Genomic DNA, 17,486 nt, shown 5'->3' with positions numbered 1-17,486 from the left:
ATTAGTGACTGCTTCTATGGCCGCTATATGTAAGCCGTCTGCCATATTGTAGCAATAAACTTGACGTCATTCACCATAGTAATCACTGAATATTTGAAAGATGCCACAATCATGCACAGAACAGCTCAACGGCTCTGTGTTAACCTGCAGTATGGTGAATGACGTCAAAAATACCGTTCCAAGATGGCGGCCACATCTACGTGCCTGGAGCGGTCAAATAGGGCATCTATATATGTCTATGGTTGCCACTAGTTGCCGCTGTTGGAGCATTAAACATAGCTGTTTCCCCAGTAACGGCTGTACACAAAGCAGCACTGCTATAAATCGGACCAATCACTGCAGATAAGTGTCACGCAAAGGAGAGGTTTGGAAAAAATAATCGTTGAGCGAATCGTCTGGGAGTCCTTGAGCAAATAAGGTAAAAATAAATGCATATTATAAGAAAATGAAAGTGTTTTTTGACCTTGCATGCATGTCAATATAACAAGGTAGAAGGACAAAAATAACCTATTATTATAAACTATTAACTAAAAAAAAAAAATCAAAGATTGAGAGAGAATAATGATGTCTCGTGGCTGCTTGCTTTTCATGTTTTGTAGTAAAATTTAAACTAGTTCCCATTGGGTGTACATTAGGAATATGATCTGATCTGTACTGAACACCGCCTAAATTATCATCCCTTCCCCATTGTTGGCTTCCAGCAGGTGAAGAGACTTTTTATGAGCAGACCGTTTATCCTATTTCTATGGTGCAGACAGATAGCAAGCGCAGAGAATGGAGGCGGTGAAGTAAAGCACAGGGAGCTGCTCGGAGAAACTTATGCACTAGGACACAATTCATTTTCATTGAGATGAGCGAGCAGAATGGAGAGGAGAGCAGTCGCGTATCCCATGAAACTGACGGAATATGCAGTGCACGGAATCATGCCAAATCAGAATCCTGTCTACGGGGTGATCTGCCACTGTTCAAGGCTCAGTGTTTCACAATTGGTTCATTTTATAAGCGAATCACATTGTGGTTGTTAAAGACATGAGAAAGATATCAAGGTTGGTCAAATATGACATTGTACCTCAGTGATCTGGCACAGGGTGACTGTGCAGTATATCCAGCATGAGTCAGCGTTATACAGTGATATATGGCGAACCAAACTTCAGTGTTGAGATTCTTGTGATAGCAAATTGCCCTTGGATGCCTGTCATAATACTGCATCTAACAGCAAAATGTCATCATGTTATGCAAGATTAATCATGTTGTTTCTGAATTACATTTTGATAAAGAGATACAGCGATATCCTGGCTCTCTATCTGCCGTTTTGATATCCTTCCCTGTTTCTTTCTGTCCATCAAAGCATATCGGTTTCCCACCTTAAACCTTTCACCTTTCCCAGACTGAACTGAATACATTAACCCGTGCTCTTATCAAAACTGGCTGGCTTCTTGTTTCCAGGAAAGGCTCTAAAAAACAATGACCTTCAGCCTCCCTTCATTCACTGTGCAACTCGCCAGGCCCTCAAGACGCTTCGGCTCTGTCAGGATGATTTCTTATTCCATTTTAGTAGTTGAAGAGCAATGCTTTATCTCTACCCCGGGTTCATGGTTTATACGAGGCAGCCGTGCTGGAACGGAGGGGGGCCGAGCCCTAATCCAAACTGTAAGCTGTTTAGTCAAAGTATGGTGATGAAACAACGTCCTTCGCAGTCGCTGTAATTTAAAGGGGGCTTTGGAAACATGGGCAATTTTGTTGTAAATCCATAGCCGTCTGAGTCTTTGAAGGATTGACAGATACTGTTTTAACTTTTCTCTCTTCAGTGACTCCTTTTTGTTCAAATTCTGGTTTGTTTTTTTGGCCATTGTAAGACAGAAGGTCGAGTTTGCGTAAGTCTTTGTGAGGGGCTTGTGGGATATGCTTCTTTGCTCAGAGGTGTCGGAAGGTTAATCTGCATTGGCTCGGATCTGGGTCAGAATTGACGAGGCATGGACAGCATGTTGGTTTCTTACTGTTACACACATCAATCATGAAGTGGTTACTTCAGCAATAGCATTTGAATTTGTCTGAAGGCTGCTCAAGGGGAATGTTTATTCCTTTTGGAGTTGCCAAATTTGGCCTGATTGACTGTTTTTTAATCCTGTTCCTTTTCTGCACTCAAGAAAACACTCTTATTTCTCCTGCTTGATGTGGTTTGAACAAGTAGGATGTGTTCCTAGATCAATATCCTTTGCTGGTTCTGTAAGAGTATTTTCATCAACCATTCAATCAGTTCCCTTTGATTTTAGTATGGCGTATAAATAAATAAATACAAGCATAATTTATTAAATAAATAAATATTTTTTAAAACCTAATTTCACATTATCATTGCTTTATTCTGCTTCAGGTTATTTATTTATTTATTTATTTATGAATATTAACAGAACATTTTAATTAAAATGTATGTTATGTTTTATTATAGCACTTTACCATATGTTTAAATACTCTAACACAAACAAACAAACATTTTAGCCTAATTTCACATTATTATTGTTTCATTATCCTTTGGATTGGGGTTTATTTATTTATTTATTTATTAAAATCCGTATTTCACTATCTATCACTATCACTATTTGGGGGTCTATTATTTATATATATCATGGTCTATGATGTATGCATATATAAAGATAAACTGTATTTTTAATCACTTTTGATGGATTTTTTGTGCCATTCCGCCTCAAAAAAAAAAAGAAAAAAAAAAGAAAAGAAGGCTAAGAGTGTGTCTGACTTGCTTTAAAATATAATTGTTATAATCCAGAGTAAAATAATAGATGCACTCTGAAAGATCAGCACTGCAGGCTATTAAGCTCAAGAGTCTCTGCGTGTATGAATACTTTAATGGTTGCTTATGTTTAATGCTAAGACTAATCGTGACCATCCTGAGATCAGGCAAATGTCACTGGTATTTACTCTGTAAAAAGGGAAGCATGAGAGCGGGTAAGACCGTGACCCTGCATGAAGGGAACATGAGAAGAAGAGAAAGCAGGAGCTGGAGGAAAAGAGAGCAAAATCTCTGTGATTGATGAACAAACACTGAGACTGTTTGCTCCTTCCATCCAGCTCAAGGGAAACAGAGAGCCAGGCCAAAATCTGAGCCAAGATGCCTCACTTCGCTAAGGTTTGAGCCACTGCAGCAGGAGCACAAAGACTGAGATTTTTATTTAATTATGAATCACAGAATACCATTATTTGGGCACAAACATAATATTGTATTTATGTGTTGTCCTTGTGCAAACTTGGAGCATATTTTTGCCATGAATTGAATGTGTCTGTAGCATAAGAAAGTAAAATGTCCAGTGTTTGGGGCTAAATAGCATGTTTAATTTTGACTCAAACGTGATCATTTTATTACGTTGTAAAATATATGTCTGGTGAGTTACAGTAAAAGGTTAATGCTCTATAGCATTTCAAATTAATGTTACCACCTACCCTAAGCTCAACCCTAAACATAACCAAAAAGTGTTAACAAAAGTACATATAAGATTAAAATGCATTTCCTGAAACGGCCATGCCATTTTAGCTTCCTCATACAAGGCTTTGAGCGGTATTATGAAGTATCGTGACTGGTTTTAATGGAACTCATAACCAAACTCTCCATCTTAAGTGCAATAATGTACCAGGTGCGCTACCTAGCAAGTTTACAACATCCAAAAATCCATACATAAGGCCCTAGTTATGCAATACAAATGTCAAAATGTATTAGTTTACTAATGCACTATACCTAAAGTTTTTTTTTTTTTGCGGTCATATCATGAGTATTGTGCAAGGAACAGCCCAAAAATAAGCCTTATTCATTGATAATTGGCCCTGTAATAATAATTCGTATGAAAAGAAACAAAAGTTATTGGTGTTTTGTTGCCTCTAGTGTTCATTTCACCTGGAAATGATAGTGAAATGTATGTATAGGTATGTTTTTGCAGTTTTAGGCAGTTACGCATTCCCAATGAACCTGGGTCAATGTATATTAGCATAAACTTATTGTATTGCATTATTTAATTCTGAATGGTCAATCGTGACATAAGACTTCTGTATAATAACTGCTGAATTGTATGTTGTATCTTTGTTGTTGTAAGAGGAAGATAATCCTGTCATACTGGCTTTGATGGTGAAATGAGGTCAAATGGAGAAAGCAAGTATATTTATATTCTCATGAAATTCAGCTTTGTTGTAGATCAGACAGATGACACAACAGATGTAAACACATCAACCACTCGCATGATACACCTTGAAATGAACAGTTGATTTTCTGATGAAATCCAGCACACCGCTGAAAAACATCTTTATTTATTTATATATCACATCATATACAGAAGGTAATTGAATGTATATACCGCACTGTGTAAACTATTCATTTTCTTTAAAAATAAATCCTGACCCATTGGACTGGGAAACGACTTGATCAGGGGAAACCCTTTTTCCTCTTAATGAAATGAAGATAGGTTTGGCATGCATGGATATAACCTCAAATTTTCTGTGACATTCAGCAGCGGATGAAATATTAATTTCAAAGTGGTAGGAAAGGGCTCTGGTGAGATGCATGATTAGAAAGTAATACTTATTCATACTGACAACTTGTATTTAAAATGAGTATTTTCAGTTAAAGGCTTCACTTTGGCCTTAGTTGTGTTTAAATAATGTGGTCAGCATTAGTAATCTAGACAGATGCAGTAGTATATGAATATTTTTAGTGAGATGGATATTGTTTTCCATTTCCAGATAATTACACAGTTTCCAAGGATTAATGCACCTCTAAATAGTCTTATCATGGTATTCATGATATGTCTGCTTCCCGAATGCATTCACAAAATTGTCATGCTTAGCCTGTATTATGTTTCCTCAGCAGTCATACACACTCAAATTTAACTTCAGTCTCATAATATCAGACACAATTTCTGACGGCTGTACTAGCTAGAGGGCTCTTTGTGATGGACAAGTGCAAGACAATTAGTGGGGCATTAGTGGGGCGGCACTCAGTGCTGTCACTCAAACTATCAGCTGTCTTCCACTGCAGCTACAGAGTCAACTGTCTTCGATGAACCTCTAGCTCCGCAGCTAATGCATTGCACTAGTAACTAGTATTACTTTGACATAGTTTTAGGCGTAGTTATTGTGTTTTGATGCAAACTTCATATTCATTAATTTTAGACAAAAATGGCAATTTTTGGTTACAAAAATAACATTTTAATTGACAAGGAAGTGCTAAATGTAACATGACTTACACATGCTGATTAGTACATAACTCAGTCCAAGTATAGCCTACTAGTGTATTTCCATCATTTTGTGCAGTTGTAAGTTATAATATTATATTTATGTTATGTAATGTATAAAATGATTTATAACAGTGTTCAAACACTATCATTCAAAATGTTGGGGTCAGTAAGATTTCTTTTATTTATTTATTTTTACACATTATTAAAGTCTTTTCAGTTTAATACACCCTTACTGAATAAGTATTAATATATTAAATAAATTAAAAAAATAAATAAAATTTTTTTTAACAATATTGTATAAATTATTATTTTAAAGTCATATTATTTTTTAGATTTATTTTTTTATTTTTTTCATTGTTAGTGCATTATCATTATAAATATATATTTTTATATCACATTATCATTTTTAAATTGTTTGATTATCAGTATTATGCTCATTTGTATCACATTGCCTTGTGAAAAAAAAATGTTATTAATTAACATTTTATCAGTAGTTTTGTTGAAAATATTAACACTAGTCAAGGGTTTGAATCACAGTGAGCACCCACACACTCTCAAATGCCAAAGCGTACATGTAAATACAGTATCTTCCATTAATCAGTCATAATGCATGTTAGTCCAGGGTCCAGAGAGATTGAAGGTAATTGTCTGAGCTCATGCAGGCCAGAGTTGAGTTTATATATCAGATGAGTCTTCTCTCAGTCTGACACAGAAAATCTATTCATAGAGAACCCCTCGGCATGGCTTGACAACTTCCAGGTATAGATGAGAGTGAATATGTATGGATGGTATTGATGTGACACTTTGGGGCGTTTGTCTGAAAGTAGCATCTCTAATGCTTTGAAGTTGCTTCATTGATTTTGTTTAGTCACCGCTTGTGGCTGAGACTCTCTCCTTGTCGCCCCTTCTTCCCTCTTCGCTTCCTCTTATTTTTATTGTTTTTGCACAACAACCACTTCAAGCTTTTGATCATTCAGCAGAATTCAGCCTTTCTCTTTATCCCTTCTTCCATTCAGAAAGGGTAAAAGAGAAAGAAGAAGAAGAGTCAGAGAGAGAGCGAGAGACTGTAATAAGGCTGGGGGAAAATAGTCGGAGCCCATCTCAGAGGACCATTAGGCTCTTCCCCACTTCCCCCTGTCCGTAAACTAATAGTCATTCACCTGGTTGACAGGAAATCTTTCCCCTGGTGCCAATGGGCGATGGCTGGGTTATGTTTAAGGTTACAATGCCTCAGAGGAGAGCATCAGTTCTGCAGGCCTCCTCTAGTATTCCCGCGAGCCGTGGGGCTTCACCGCCGACCCCAGACTGATGAATGCAGCTAAAGCAGTAAGAGAGATGTGCTGCATAAATGTCTGTCAGTTTGAGAGGATATATTGTGGTTGCAAAGAAAAGTTGTTGAGAGTTTATCTGGAGGCCGATTACTAACCACAGCCTCAGACAGCACACCCACAGAAAGTCTGATACATATTGTGCATTAATCTATCTATCTATCTATCTATCTATCTATCTATCTATCTATCTATCTATCTATCTATCTATCTATCTATCTATCTATCTATGTTTATAATTTTAATATTCAATTTTACTTCCTTTAATTCACATTTAAATAGTAATTCTCTGTTTGCTACCTCAATTCAATCCAAATTTAGTTTCAATTCAAAATTCAAATAAAATTCATTTTCATATCAATTCAGAATGTCACACAACCCTGTTGCACTTTGTTTCATCACATTTGCTTGCCTCTAGTGTAAGTGATACTGCAAGGTTAACTCTCATACTGTCTATATGGATAGAGTTCAGTGAATGTTTGGAAATGGCATGCTGAGATTGATCCAAATGCAGCATATGTGGCAGTATATGCAGACACACAATAACTCTCTTTCTACTTTACACACGAGTGCTCACACATTCTCTGTCCCTGCTGCAGAGGTGGCGTATTCTGCATAGCTCTGGTAGGACTTCAGCCAGTTCGTTTCTGTCTGGATGTTGTTTCACTGCGTGGGTTTCACTTCGGCCCAGGAAAACCCATGAATATATTCAAAATTTCTTCAACAGCCTGAACCCATCAGCTATCCAAATGGCACTGTCCTTTGACAGATATTCAAATAGAGGGAACAACTCATAAATTACACCTCATCTAATTTCAGTGTGTTGGAAGAGAATAAAATAAATTATCCATGTAAAATACTGAAAAGTATCAAAGCCACGCAGAGATATGAGTTAACAGTACTAGGACATAACAAGTGGAGAATGTCACTGCACACAGAGCATCCACAGAAAGAAGAGAGGAAGGTTTAAAAAGGAGAGATATCATGGCACGGCATGTGAACCGCATGCTGTTGAACAGAAATGAACCATGCAGAGAGGAATGCAAATGATACAATCACATGGTGATCACATTTTTTAACTTTCATAATCTGACACATTTAAAAGTAAAACTGAATATTTGGTGATAAATAATGCAGGGTGGGACTTTAGTTTATCAGTCTGGGTTTAATGGTGAATAATAATTCTACTAACCTATAGTTGTATTTTGACAAATGCTTGCTTGAAAGTAAAAATAAAAAAATAATAAAAAAAAACAATTAAGAAACCTAAAAGGGATAGTGCATCCAAAAATAAAATTGTCTTTATTTACTCAACCTCCTCCTGTTCCAAACCTATATGAATTTTGGAAAATATTGGTAACCAAACAGTCCATTGACTGTCCAGGTTTTGTTTCGTCAATAGCTACCGTCAGCTACTGTTTGGTTACCAAGATTCTTCAAAATACCTTCTTTTATGTTCCACACAAGAAATAAACTCATACAGGTTTGGCACAACTTGAGAGTGATAATTTTTTGGTACACTATGAGATTTTTAGTTGATATGTTATTATATGTCATCTGTGCAACCTTGGTTACATCAGAAAAGTTGTTTCAAAAGCTGAGAAAATACATTTTGATGAAAGGCTATGAAAACTTTATTTCTTAAAAACAAAAAATAAATACTGATGAATCATACACAAAAATAACAGGAATGTTTATTTGAAAAACAACTAAAGAGGGTCCATTTGGATTTCACATTAACTTTTCACATTGCAGAAGACGTTTTCTTTTGTTTTGTTTTTGCCATCTTTTTATTTTTTTATTTGTCACTGTCTTTAACTTCCTTTATTCTTCTCCCAAGCCACCTCTGCATTGGCAAAGGATTTCTCTACATCCCACCTTTTCTTGCTTTTCTTTCTCTCAATGGAAATGCAATAACGTGAGTTCTTCACTGTCTGCAAACCCTTGGAGAAAATGCAGAGAATGAGAAAGAGGGATTAAAAAAAAAGGAAAGACGTTTGACGCTTAGTTGAAGTGTTTATCTATTACACAAAGGCATCAGAGTGAAATTATAGTTAGTATGTAGATGCACTGAACCATGAGCGTTCATGCTACTGCCATGTAGTGTGTGTACGAGTAGCTGCTGGAAATGAGCAGGGAGGATGGAGACAAATCAATATAAACGATGGAGAGAAGTGGCTATCATTCAGGGGGGAAACAGGTGCAATATCTCTCTCAGATAGGAGCCCATCCATCACAGCCAGACTTTAATTTGAGATGTTTAGGCCCCTTCTGCTGATTGTCTCACAGCGTGTGTGTGTCTGTGTGTGTGTGTGTGTAGGGGTGGCAGGTGGAGGGTGACATTGAGGGGTTACATGTTCAAAATAAAGCAAAAAAGCTTGAAAATGGTAAAAAAGCGGAGGTCTGACAGTGAAAAAAGACACACGTGGAAGTGATGGAAATTAAGGAAAAAAACGCAGTGGCTCTGTTCTAGTGCCAAGTGAACTGCCTTTCTGTTTACTACAAAGAGAGTATCTGAACTGTAATGGACTGATTTGAAATTTTCCACATTAAAGGCAGCTCTCTGTGTTACACAAAATAGCACTCTTCTTGCACTCTATCCTAGCAACACGCTAGTCACTTGCTAATCATGTTAGCGACATGCTAATAGCATGCTAATCATGCTAGAAACATGCTAATAATCATTTCTGACAGATTGTATTGCCTTTAAAACATTCAAATTTTAAGCTTTTAAAACTACTTTAAACTTCAAACTATTTCAGACTGCAAACCATCAAACTTTTTTAAACTTCTTAAACTTTTCAAACTTTTTCAAAGTTTCTGGTCCGTCTTTCTCAAGCCAACTTAAAGTTTGTCTCGACAAACTGTTTTATCTAGTTCTAAAATACAATTATTATAAAGTTTGGGGTCATTTATTTATATGGATGCATTTATTTGATTAAAAACTACAATAAAAACATAAAAACAAGAAATATTATTAAATAATATTACAATTTTAAATAATTGTATTCTATTTTAATATATTTTAAAATATAATTGATTCCGGTGTTAACAAAGCAGAATTTTCAGTAAATATTACTCCAGTGTCACACGATCCCTCAGAAATGATTCTAATTCGCTGATTTAGTGAAAACAGTGCTGCTTAATATTTTTGTGGAAACTCTCTGCAACATTAGAAATGTCTTCACTGTCTTTTTTAACCATTTTAATGTATTCTTGTCGAATAAAAGTATTAATGTCTTTAAAATAAACAAATATATAAATAACTTCCAAATCCCCAAACATTTTGAACTGCTACCACTACACGAATACACAATTAGTAGAAAAATATATTCTAGGTAAAACAGAACGCTATTAAACTATTTTTGTTTATATTTTTAGGTATCAAGTCAAACATTTTAAGTTAATAAAGATTTAACTCCATCTGCCATCTATTTTTGGAGCTTGTTGCAAAGCATTGTGGGTTTGCATTCTTTTTGAAGGACATATGGAATGCTGCCTTTGAATTTGGCTAAAAGAAAGCATTTATAATGCCTGGCTACGTAGGCAGCTCGGTGGCTTTTGGAACAGAGTCGGTAAACGATGTATTGTTGCCTCAACCTTGAAACTCGTTTACTTTTTTTTAGGCTGCTATCAGTTGAATAGATGCATCAGAGTTGGTGCATTGTACGTTTCAAGACTTTCAGAATAGCAGTAACAAATGTCACGGCAGCGACGGATATATCTGTAATCATACCAAGGTGACATCTCAATTGTGTGCGAGCAGACGCATGCACACGAACACACACTCTGCTTGTGATAAAATACTGTAGAAATGAGACCCTTTATTGAAGCTTTAAACTACATATGGCCCAAGGTGAAGGGAGTCCAAATAATCTCAATTATTGATCGGCGTTGGGCAGAAGGCTCTCTGCAGGAGTGTTTGCGGCACTGAGTGTTGATGGCAGGCATATCCGGATGAGTGATCTGGTCGGATCTCTCGCTCTGGATGAAAATGATAATGGATACTCTGATACACACATCAAGTTCAATACCAGGAGCTATCATTGCTGCGGACACGAAGGAGGGTGAGAGCCGCTGCTCTGTCCTTCCATTAAAATTACATGGTTGAAGAGAAAAGAATAGAGATGGGAAAGCAAGAAGTACAATTCTAGAAAGGGTTAGAGATGCAGAAAGAAAATAAAGAGATTAGAAAAACTAGAGCACAGAAAAAAGAACTTAAAGGTGTAGTTCACTATAAAAAATGAAAATGCTGTCATTATTTTTTCACCTTCATGTTGTTCCCTGTATGACTACCTTTTTTTCTGTAGAGCACAAAAGAAGAAATTTTAAAGACGGTGCTGTTTTCATCAAAATAAACGGTGACTTAAGCAAAAAAAGGCATCATAAAATAAGTCCATATGACTCATGCTGTATAGATTAATCTTCTGGATTCAAATGATATGCAGCATTCTGTGATAAAAAAAAGACCTTTGGCAATCTTTTCCTCCAATAAGCTGTTATTCATTGTGACTAGAATATTAAGTGAGTGAATTGAACCGGATCAGTTGGATACATTAATGAATCATCTAGACTGGATTCCGATTCACATTCTGAATCAAATACTGATGATTCAAGTGATTCATTCAGGAACTGAACATATACAGGTGCATCTCATAAAATTAGAATCGTGAAAAAGTTATAATTTTGTTGTTGTTGTAACTTATTTCAAAACGTGAAACTTTCATACATTCTACATTCATTAAATGTAAAGTAAACTTTGGCATTAGATATATGTAGCATTTTTCTGACACACAAAAGACTGAATTCCGATTCTTATTCTAAACCGAAACTCCTGATAATCCAATGATTCATTCAGGAACTGAACATTGCGACTAGATGTCAACTTTTTCACTGAATAGTAAATTCAACTTCAGCAGCCTCTTCCAGTCAGCTATTGTGTGGTACACGAGTCACATAGAGCACATTTAAGAGCCTTTTTCTGAAGCCTCAAAGCTTCACTTCCTATTTATTGTAATTTAATAGAAAAGAGCATAGAAAAACATTCTTTAAATGTTTCACTTTTGTGTTCTGTAGAAAGTTCTATAGTTTTGAACACGAAGGTGAGTAAGTGATGACAGAGCTGTCATTTTTGGATGAACTATTCCTTGAACTGTCTGTGGCCTTGTTGACTTTGGCATTAGAAAGGTTCAGCTGGCCTGTCACGTCACCTCTCTGCCACCCATTCAGTCTCCAGGATATCTGAAGGCCCTCGTCAATCACACAATAAGTACACAGGATTACCGTGGATCTTTCCTGCGGCACACCAGAGAGGATATCCTCCTCTGTACAGCACTGCCCAGCCATTCACACCCTCAATGCTCTTGTACTGCATCAGCGATGGCTTTCTTAAAAGAGAGAGCTTATTCAGCTGCATTATGCATTGAGATCGCTTTAAGAGAGAACCAGAGATAAGCGGCTCAGGTTTGTGTGAATGAAAAGAGCCATTGGGCTGGTTGAAATAAGGAACTTGATGCTTTGGAGTGTAAAGGGAGTGTGAAGTGACTAAGAAGTGTGTAAAGGACATGTTGTGAAGTATCTGCCATATCATATGCTATAGCAGCATTTTCTATTCTCTGAAGTCCACTTATAATGTTAAAGGTTTCTTGTGGCAGAAACAGTAATCTTTTAGTTTTTCATGACCATTTGTCTCCTTCTTTGTGACCTTTAGAATTAATAAACCCTACATATTTTAGCTACTGTTCCATTAGTATTTTTACAATACATAAATGCCTTTTTGAATGTGAAATGAGTAACTGCAATCACAAGCTGTGGGTTTGTTGTGTATTCTAATATATTTGATGGATACAAAATCGTATTTACATTACCAATCAAAAGTTTATGGTTGGAAATATTTTTTATGGTGTTTCTAAAAGAAGTCTCTTATGCCCACCACGCCTGCATTTATTCAAAACTACTGTAAAAACAGTAATACTGTGAAATATTATTGCAATTTAGAAATTTTTCTATTAGATTTATTTTTTTATTTTTTTTATGTAATTTATTCTGTGAAGGCAAAGCAGAATTTTCAGCAGCCATTAATCCAGTCTTAAGTGTCACATGATCTTTCAGAAATAATTATAATATACTAATCTGTTGTTTGTTTAAAAAGGACAACATTTGTTTGAAATATAATAACAATGCAAAATCAGTACTGTCTCTTTTTGTAAAAATCTGACTGAGCCCAAACACAAAACTATGGAAGCCCGTTCCCGCCACCTTAAGAAAAAATATAATTCTGTAAGTCATAATAATGAGAAACTTTCTCATAATAATGACTTAGTTTCTAAGTCATTATTATGAGAAACTAAGTCATTATTATGAGAAAGTTTCTCATTATTATGATAAATTTTCTCATTATTACGAGAACCTAAGTCATTATTACGAGAAAGTTTCTCAATATAATGAGATACTAAGTCATTATTACGAGAAAGTTTCTCAATATAATGAGATACTAAGTCATTATTATGAGAAAGTATCTCATTATTATGACTTACAGAATTATATTTTTTCTTAAGGTGGCGGGGAACGGGCTTCCATAGATACCCGTTTGATACATGTTTATAATTTAATCTAATTTTACCTCAACATTTATTTCATTCTAAATTATTTTATTTTTATTTTAGTATTATTTATTTATTTTCCATTTTCAGGAGGATAGTGATCATGTGTTAAAGTGATTTCATCCCTGTGCTTAATTTCAAAGTAGTTTTACCATGTTACAACAATTCCTGATCTTTCAATTGCACACCTCTATCATTAGGATCCTTCAGAAGGACACGGAGAGCCACAAAAGAACAAAATCGAATGGACTTCCCCACATCTGAATGCAATGTCAGAAAAATAAATGTGCAAAAATATACCTTTAACTCATCTATACCTTTGTACCTACACCCAATGGGTGCATGTTACTACCTTAAGGTACCCTTTAATGGGTAGATAAGGTACAAATGTATTTCTTCTAGATACAATTTTTTCCTGACAATGTATCAGCTGGAATGTTTCTTGTGTTTGGGAATAATAGACGAGTTGCTAACCTCCAAGTAGGTGTTATGTATATACAGGCTGTCATATGTGTATATGTGCTTTCTAAATGACCCATTTTTGCAGCTTATTTCCATAATGGTCTGGTTGTACTGGGAACAGAGCGTCTACATTGTGCACTGAATTATTTTATTTCAAAAGAGCACGTAAAACCTTTGGTCCATGATATGGTGTGTAATTTGGTTGTTTTATGGAGATAGATAGGCTGGGGGTTTTATGGGAATGGTGAAGGGGTTCAAGATTAATCTGGACGCTTGGGTCTATAGTACACGCACACACACTCAAATGTATCAGTGTGTCCAGCTGTTATTGACCCTTGTGTTCATGTCCCTGGACCCGTGCCACTTCATGTCACCACTCCCTCTCAAATCCAATTGAATTTTGATGAGAGTGACATAGGGACATGTCAAATCTTGTACTCGCGTTCCCCTCCGTCTCAGGGTTCCCATCTGCTTTGAGCTGATTAGACCTCATTTAGCTCACCCTCAAAGCCGTCTCTCCCTCAGAGCTGTCTCCCTCCCTCTGTGCTGATCGACTCTCTCGGATCTGTCTGTCTCTTGTGTTACCAATTGGTCAAAAGAGGATTCCTCATTAAACCCAATGCTAGCGCATCTGCTATAGCTCGCTCTGGGGAATTGGACTCTTGTTGGGACACGGCTTTGTTTTCACCAGTAGCTCAGATCACTAGGAGCTCTGCTTCTTCTACTGTCTGCTCTGATCTTGAGCACAAAAAGCAAACCGAGACCTGCCAGCTCGGGGTTTCTAAAGTAAGTTCAGGAGGGATCTTTGGATTGACCCTGCCTACTGATTTCAGACACTGATTGAAGCCCACCATTCCTCGTTTTTGTAAAGGCTAGCTTGATCCCGGGAAGAGATAGGATGCGTTTCGGCATTATCTGAGTTCAATTCTGTCCACTGACTGTTGTGCATTCATCTTTTTTTTTTTTTTTTTTTTACTTTTTTGTGTCCTAGCGCATCCCACAAATCCGTGCAACCTTTAACAGATGGACGAGATCAGCTTTTTTTTACTGTGGGACGTTTGCAATGCCGCAACAAATCAAATGAAAATAGGTGGATAATACTGTTTGAGATGGGCCGATATTGTGTCATATTCCTAGCACATCACATCCTCTCATTTATAACAGCTAGAGACGGAGTCTGGATGAATTTAAGTGGATGTCACAGCTCACCTCCTATTATTTTTAATGCCGTTTTCTACTTTGTGGTTTATTCTAGGAATGCTGATGCAGAATTTTACTATTCAGAAGGGATTACGCCACACTGCCCCTAACACACACACATAACAGCTGCACCGATACGGTTGTACAAACAACCAATGGAAATTATAGATATGTTGTTTCTCAGGGAAAACTCAACGACAGAGTGTGATTCTATATTTGGTTACACTTGCCACAATGATGAGTAATTCTGACACACAAGAAGTGCAGAATTCTAACATGAATCATGGGTTTGATCTATATATGAAAGATCTACAGATGATGCTCATTTTGCATCTCAGTGCAAAATGAGACTCTGAAGTGTTTCCCACAAGGTAATGTGATGTTAGAACAGTGCAACTTCCATAAGGGGTTTCATTGGTACAACTTGTAACAAATATATGAGACCACTTGCGAAAACTACTCTTTCTTTTATGTTTTTTTAAATATTTTTTCTAATACAACCCTTTTCCTAATAAATTATATTATCATCATAACAATCTGACTTGAACTGGAACATTTTAGAAACATCTGCATGAACTCATCAAAAGTAAAACCTGATGATCAATGTTCTCTAGCATGATTTCAAAAGTTTCAAAGAGCATCTTGTGCTTCATTGAAAGCAAGGACATCTGGTTCACTAGTTCACTTGGTTAATTTCACAAATTTGTTTACATTTGATGAGCAGGTGACTAAAAAAAGATTTTGTGTAAATGTGGAAAAACATGCTTTCCTCAATTTAAGTTTTACCTTTTTTATGATTTCTAGGTTTAAATGGATGTTATTATTATTATTCCTCTGTTGTTGTGAGGGTATTATAAAAGGTAAATTGTGCATTCTCAGCTATCACACAATTCTTGCATTTGTTTATCCAGAAAAGCAAGGCACATCTGCCTCACTAGAAACAGAAATACAGTAGACTGCATTTTTTTTTGGGATTCATATACCTCAGCAACACAGAAACTGCTTGAGGTCTAATCCCTCTCGCATGTCACAAATGCCATAATCTCTGTGAGATTAAATTAACATGTACATAAACACCAGACCCCCGCGCTTGGTACATGAATATCTCTATTAATAGTATGACAATGATGTGTGAGAAACAAAGATTTAACAAGTGCATTATGCGGATTAAGTCTCATTCTCTTTCATAATTCACAACATGCCAAAACTGTTCATTGCACTGCTGCTTCATCTGGGAACAAACTGTCAGGGAAACACTGCATTTTAGAGCCACTTGAGATATCCAGCATTGCCAGTAATTTGTCTGTCTTTTCGAGTCCTCAAAAGCACTTGAAGCAGGTCCTTGATGTTGCCCAAATGTCTCTTGGTAGCAGCTCTTTAAAAAAAAAAAAAAACACCTGTGATTCACTACTTTGTGGCAGTGAGAAGCGAAGCGCACACCTGCTTTTATATGTAAATGTTGGCTCACACTCATAATTGAGGCTCACGCACACTTCAGGTATGAGTGTTTGCACTGGTGGGTTGCAATCAGGACTTCCACTCCAATCTATGTGAGCATCAAGCCAGTTTTCACCTCGCTCTGAAGAGTCAGGCAGCAAAACAACCTCCCCTCAGCTCAACCTCCACAGTCAAGCTCTCATGTCTTCCAAAAAAATGAGGACGGAAACTGTTAGTTCTAAAGGGTGCAGGGATTAATCATGGGCATGTTTCCTTCCAGAGTCTTAGCACTGAAAGTATTTCAGCTTACATGTCTATACGATGGGGGATAAACGCTCATAACTGAAGATGCTGACAGGTCAGTGATTTAGCTGAAGCTTGAGAGGAATCCGACACTTACACCAAGAGTTATATGAGCTATCTGTTTTTGCTCCAGGCTCCCTAACAATTCATTACTGTCCTGGTAAAAATTCCACATCAGCAAAACACACACAGATTCAAGGGATTTGAGCACAGAAAACGTCCTACCTTAATTGAGTCCTTTTCCACCAGCAGAAATAGATGGATGGAGCCTTGAAATCAGTAAAATCCAAGTGCTTCACAAACTCTCTTCCTTCATCTGCTCCTCAACCTCTTTCCCCTCTTCGTTTCACCTTGCCTTCGTTGTTTTAGTTCCTTGTTTTCTCATATACTCTCTCTCAGGAGTCTACCGTTCTTGTTCATCCTGTACAGTACAGAAGGAGACAGATGCGCGTGCCGCTATAGTGAGGAACGGGAAAAAAGAGAGGTGAGCGAACGCGAGAGAGAGAGAGAGAGAGAGCACGCGCGCGAAAGTGAGTGCCGAAGTGTGTGTCCCTGCGGTTTTAGAATGAACAGTGTGTGTGTGTGAGAGATAGAGAGACAGTGAGTGAGCTGGTCAGAGAGAAAAAGACTGAGCGGAATGAGAGAACGCTTTGCTGACTGGCTCGAGGCTCCGCGGTCTGTGGCACGCGTGATTGGAGAGAGTGCGACCCCTGTCAGATCTCCGGAGTGAGGGATCTTCATCAGATAGATTAGAGAGATGAAGCCTCCCCTCCATCCCTCGTTCCCTCCCTTCACCCCTCCCTTCCGTCAGTCCCGCAGAGAAGCAGATCGGTGCGGTCATCGCAGGGACATGCTAATCATCCTGTTCTCACGGGAAACGTGTCTCTTCCAAACTAATGCACTTTCAGATGTCCTGTGTT

General features: G+C 37.1%; 1 protein-coding gene across 1 annotated transcript in view; it reads right to left on the bottom strand.

Moving 5' to 3' along the window:
- The window catches only part of LOC306852619 (cadherin-12-like), a 145,809-nt gene extending 128,531 nt beyond the window's left edge, over nucleotides 1-17,278 (bottom strand). The window contains exon 1 of the mRNA XM_079389597.1: nucleotides 16,792-17,278. The gene's annotated coding sequence lies outside the window, so the exon portion shown is untranslated. The remainder of the gene's footprint in view (nucleotides 1-16,791) is intronic.
- Between the last annotated feature and the right edge of the window lie 208 nt (nucleotides 17,279-17,486).

Source organism: Barbus barbus, assembly GCF_936440315.1.
Source record: "Barbus barbus genome assembly, chromosome: 32".
Lineage (NCBI taxonomy): Eukaryota > Metazoa > Chordata > Actinopteri > Cypriniformes > Cyprinidae > Barbus > Barbus barbus.
Note: the sequence above shows the minus strand (reverse complement) of the source record. Positions and strands in the feature narration are given on the sequence as shown.